Source organism: Neovison vison, chromosome 11 (genome assembly GCF_020171115.1).
Source record: "Neovison vison isolate M4711 chromosome 11, ASM_NN_V1, whole genome shotgun sequence".
NCBI lineage: Eukaryota > Metazoa > Chordata > Mammalia > Carnivora > Mustelidae > Neogale > Neogale vison.
Genome location: NC_058101.1, coordinates 132956747 through 132962746, shown reverse-complemented (window position 1 = coordinate 132962746; position 6000 = coordinate 132956747).

Genomic DNA, 6000 nt, shown 5'->3' with positions numbered 1-6000 from the left:
AGTGAAACCATATGATAATTGACTCTCTCTGCTTGACTTATTTCACTCAGCATAATCTCTTCCAGTCCCGTCCATGTTGCTACAAAAGTTGGGTATTCGTCCTTTCTGATGGAGGCATAATACTCCACAGTGCATATGGACCACATCTTCCTTATCCATTCATCTGTTGAAGGGCATCTTGGTTCTTTCCACAGTTTGGCGACTGTGGCCATTGCTGCTATAGACATTGGGGTACAGATGGCCCTTCTTTTCATTACATCTGTATCTTTGGGGTAAATACCCAGTAGTGCAATGGCAGGGTCATAGGGAAGTTCTATTTTTAATTTCTTGAGGAATCTCCATACTGTTCTCCAAAGTGGCTGCACCAACTTGCATTCCTACCAATAGTGGAAGAGGGTTCCCCTTTCTCCACATCCCTTCCAACACATGTTGTTTCCTGTCTTGCTAATTGTGGCCATTATAACTGCTATAAGTTGGTATCTCAATGTGGTTTTAATTTGAATCTCCCTGATGGCTAGTGATGATGAACATTTTTTCATGTGTCTGATAGCCATTTGTATGTCTTCATTGGAGAAGTGCCTGTTCATATCTTCTGCCCATTTTTTGATATAATTGTCTGTTTTGTGTGTGTTGAATTTGAGGATTTCTTTATAGATCCTGGATATCAACCTTTTGTCTGTACTGTCATTTGCAAATATCTTCTCCCATTCCGTGGGTTGCCTCTTTGTTTTGTTGACTGTTTCCTTTGCTGTGCAGAAGCTTTTGATCTTGATGAAGTCCCAAAAGTTCATAGCCATCCAAGCCTCCCTCAAAAAAATTGAAAAATCCAGAACACACCAGCTGTCCTACATCTTAAGGAACTGAAGAATCAACAACAAATCAAACCAACTCCACACATAAGAAGGGAAATAATCAAGATTAGAGATGAGATCAATGAAGTAGAAACCAGAGATACAGTAGAATGTATCAATGAAACTAGAAGCTGGTTTTGTTTTTTTCCAATTTATTTATTTTCAGAAAAACAGTATTCATTATTTTTTCACCACACCCAGTGCTCCATGCAAGCCGTGCCCTCTATAATACCCACCACCTGGTACCCCAACCTCCCACCCCCCCGCCACTTCTTTTGAAAGAATCAATAAGATCGATAAACCATTGGCCACACTAATCCAAAAGAAAAGAGAGAAAGCCCAAATTAATAAAATTATGAATGAAAAGGGAGAGATCACAATGAACACCAAGGAAGTAGAAACAATCATCAGAAGTTATTATCAACAGTTATATGCCAATAAGCTAAGCAAACTAGATGAAATGGATGCATTCCTGGAAAACTACAAACTCCCAAAATTGAACCAGGAAGAAATCGACAACCTGAATAGACCAATATCTAGTAATGAGATTGAAGCGGTGATCAAAAACCTCCCCAAAAAAAAAGAGCCCAAGACCTGACGGAATCCCTGGGGAATACTACCAAACTTTCAAAGAAGAAATAGCACCTATTCTCCTGAAGCTGTTTCAAAAAATTGAAGCAGAAGGAAAATTTCCAGACTCTTTCTATGAAGCCAGCATTACCTTGATCCCCATACCAGGCAAAGACCCTACTAAAAAGGAGAATCAGACCAATAACACTGATGAATATGGATGCTAAGATTCTCAACAAGATCCCAGGAAACAGGATCCAATAGCACATTAAAAAGATTATCCACCATGACCAGATGGGATTCATTCCTGGGCTACAAATGGTTCAACATTCGCAAATCAATCAATGTTGTCACTACTTTTGACAGTCTGATGTAGTGTTTAAGAAAGCGGACTTTGGGTTAGAGATGAATTCAAATCCAGGCTCAGTCAAATGCTGACAGTGTGTCACTAGGAAATTATCTGGTATTTCGGAAATTTAGTTCTCTTTTCTATAAAATGGGGATAGTATTAAACTTGTAGTGTTTTTGAAACTAAATGGAATGATGTGTGCAAAATAATTATGTTCAATTTTTAAACCCTTGTTATGTTAATCTTCAAAAAGTACCTTCTGATCAAGGCACTCTCCTGAATGAAAACTACATTGACTGTGGAATAAAGTCAGAATGTATTTGCCCAGAAGTAAAATGAATTTCTTCTTTGGATAGAAATTACATTTTATCCTTATTTCCAAAATTTTCTTCATTCTTAGTAAAATCAAGTATTATTTTCTTGCCTTTGCTTTGCTGTTCCTTTCTAAATGCTTTACTCCTATCTCTACTTGAAGGTACACTACAAATCCTCAAGAGCTAGCTTTGATTCTATTTTCCTCAAGTATATATTTTCTGCCAGCCCAATGTGCACTCTCCTCTGTATCTTGTAAAATTGCATATTGCTTGTGTATGTGCCTTCTTTTTACTACGAAATTAATTTTAGTCTTTCAATGCCTGGTATTATACACTTCATACAGTAGAGATAATTTAACATTTGTTAATTTCCTAGATAATTTAACTTTATGATTTATTAGATGAACAAATGAACAATTACATTAGGAAAACAAATATACCATGATAAATGTCTTTATTGGCCTATACGTTAGCTTCATAAACTTAATTACTCAAGAAAGAAAAAAATAAGACCTTGATTCATCTAAAATATTCACAGGCTTGAAGCTGTTGATTTAACCCCAGAATATCTAGAATCAGTTTTCTATCACATAGACGGACAGAACTACAGAGTCTCAGAGTATGCACATCATTCCCTTTTGGAGAATCATCAACAAGAAATCACTCCGCTTCGACTTAATCGTTTTTACTTTGGAGGAAATCCCCAGTGGATGCCGGCTGTTTTACTTATAAGTCAATATAATTATCTGAGAATTTGGTTTTTTTTTGTTTCTTTGTGTTGTGGTTTTTGTTTTGTTTTGTTTTTTTGTTGAAACATTTTTTTATTACTTTTCCTCACCGATCTTCATTTATTTAATGTCCGTCTTATGCTAGATATTGTAATACTACTCCAGGTGATCAACTTAGAAGATCAATCTATCTGAAACCTCGCTTTCCTATTTGCACTGTTGGCATGCCATTTGTAAGCCTGTCAAGGATTTTACTGACAAAGAAGAATGGGAGCATAATGAAATTTGAGTATATAACATGGGTAAAATAGAACTTCCCTATCCCTTGATGATTGTTGTTCTTATTTTAAATATAAGTAAAATGGTTTCTAATGTTTTCTTTCCATGCCATATTTTATTCTCAGCTATGCTTCTTTATGTCATCATCTTTGCTTCGGTTCCCTTTTTTTCCATCTGCTACTTATGACCCTTTATTTCTGAATTTTTCCTGGTAAGAGCATGTTATTTCCATGCTTTTCTTCTTCATCTAAATGACTCGCTGTTCTTGGCAGAATTTCTGCTTGGGAAGTTTTCAAATGATCTGCCTGAATTGAGTTTGGTCTGTGGAATCTTACCTAACTTGACTATAAACTTCTTTTTGGCAACAAATGCTAAGTACTTTATTTACATTATGGATTATTTTATTAAAATCAATTATTTTATTTTATTAAATATTATTTTATTAATTATGTTATTATCATTTTATTAAAAGTGATAAATGCAAAATTACAATCTACAAAAAATATATGAAGTAAAATTACAAGTCCCTGTCCTATCCTGGTCTCTCCTCACTTTCATTCCTTAGAAGCAAACATGTTTCTTTCATATTCTTCTTAGAATTTTTAAAATTAATGAACCATCATACATGGGTATGCCCTTCAAATAATAACAAATGGTTGCATTTCATACTTTTTCTACTGTTCTTTGCTTGTATTTCAATTTTTTAAATTTTGAATGAGTTTTTTGAGGTAAAATTAGTATAGGTGTACAACATTCTAACACATCTTTATGTACTACACAGTGATTACCAACAAAAGTATAAATACCATCCATCATTATAAAATTGACCCCTTCACATATTTTGCCCACCCCCCAACCTCCTACTCCTCAGTAACCATTAATCTGTTCTGTGTCTATAAGTTTGTTTTTGTATTGTGCTATTTGTTCATTTGCTTTTAGTTTTTCAGATTCCGCATAGAAGTATAAGTGAAATTATGCAATATTTGTATTTCTCTGTCTGACTTATTTTACTTAGCATAATACCCTCAGGATCCATTCATGTTTTCACCAATGGTAAGATTTCATGCTTCTTTACGGCTGAGTAGTATCCCATTATACATTTTTACCACATCTTCTTTATCTGTTCATTCATTAATGGAAACTTAGGTTGTTTTTAAATCTTGGTTATTGTAAATAAGGCTGTGATGAGCATAAGGATGAATATATATATTTTCAAATTCATGATTTTTGGATGATTTAGAGAAATACCCAAAAGTAGAACAGCTGGATCATATGGTAGATGGTCTCTTAATTTTTTGAGGAATCTCCATACTGTTTTCTATAGTGGCTGTACCAATTTGCATTCTGACTAACAATATACAAGGGTTCCCTTTTCTTCATATCCTCCACAACACTTGTTATTTCTTGTCTTTTGGAAAATAGCTATTTCAACAGATGTGACATGATTTCTCATTGTGGTTTGGTTTGTGTTTCCCCAATAACTAGTGAGACTGAGCATATTTTCATGTGTGTTTTGGCCATCTGTATGTTTTCTTTAGAAAAATCTATTCAGATCCTCTTCCCATTTTAAAATCAAGTTGTTTTTTACTGTTAAGTTGTGTGAGTTCTTTATTTACTTTGGATATTAACCTCTTATCAGATATATTATTTGCAAATATCTTCTCCCACTCACTAGCTTGCCTTTTTGTTCTGATTATCGTTTCCTGTTCTTCCATTTTTTAGATGTTGTCATGTAAGTTTTCCATGTCCAAGAAGGTGGGTTCAGGGTTTTCTTACGCTGCCATCTTGAAATCCAGGCTCTGCTATAAATTTTTAGAATCTATCCTTATAATAGTTTTAAATACATGTCATTACTAAGATCATTTGTTATATATAATACAGGTGGAAGAAAATAGTCCAATTTTGTCTCAAAAAATTTCTCCTGTTTATTATTATTATTATTATTATTTATTTTTTATTTCTTTTTCCAATTTATTTATTTTCAGAAAAACATTATTCATTATTTTTTCACCACACCCAGTGCTCCATGCAAGCCGTGCCCTCTATAATACCCACCACCTGGTACCCCAACCTCCCACCCCCCCGCCACTTCAAACCCCTCAGATTGTTTTTCAGAGTCCATAGTCTCTCATGGTTCACCTCCCCTTCCAATTTATCCAAATTCCCTTCTCCTCTCTAACGCCCCTTGTCCTCCATGCTATTTGTTATGCTCCACAAATAAGTGAAACCATATTATAATTGACACTCTCTGCTTGACTTATTTCACTCAGCATAATCTCTTCCAGTCCCGTCCATGTTGCTACAAAAGTTGGGTATTCATCCTTTCTGATGGAGGCATAATACTCCATAGTGTATATGGACCACATCTTCCTTATCCATTCGTCCGTTGAAGGGCATCTTGGTTCTTTCCATAGTTTGGTGACCGTGGCCATTGCTGCTATAAACATTGCGGTACAGATGGCCCTTCTTTTCACGACATCTGTGTCTTTGGGGTAAATAGCCAGTAGTGCAATGGTAGGGTCATAGGGAAGTTCTATTTTTAATTTCTTGAGGAATCTCCACACTGTTTTCCAAAGAGGCTGCACCAACCTGCATTTCCACCAACAGTGTAAGAGGGTTCCCCTTTCTCAACATCCTCTCCAACACATGTTGTTTCCTGTTCTGTTAATTTTGGCCATTCTAACTGGTGTAAGGTGATATCTCAATGTGGTTTTAATTTGAATCTCCCTGAGGACTAATGATGATGAACATTTTTTCATGTGTCTGATAGCCATTTGTATGTCTTCACTGGAGAAGTGTCTGTTCATATCTTCTGCCCATTTTTTGATGTGTTTGCCTGTTTTGTGTGTGTTGAGTTTGAGGAGTTCATTATAGATCCTGGATATCAACCTTTTGTCTGTACTGTCATT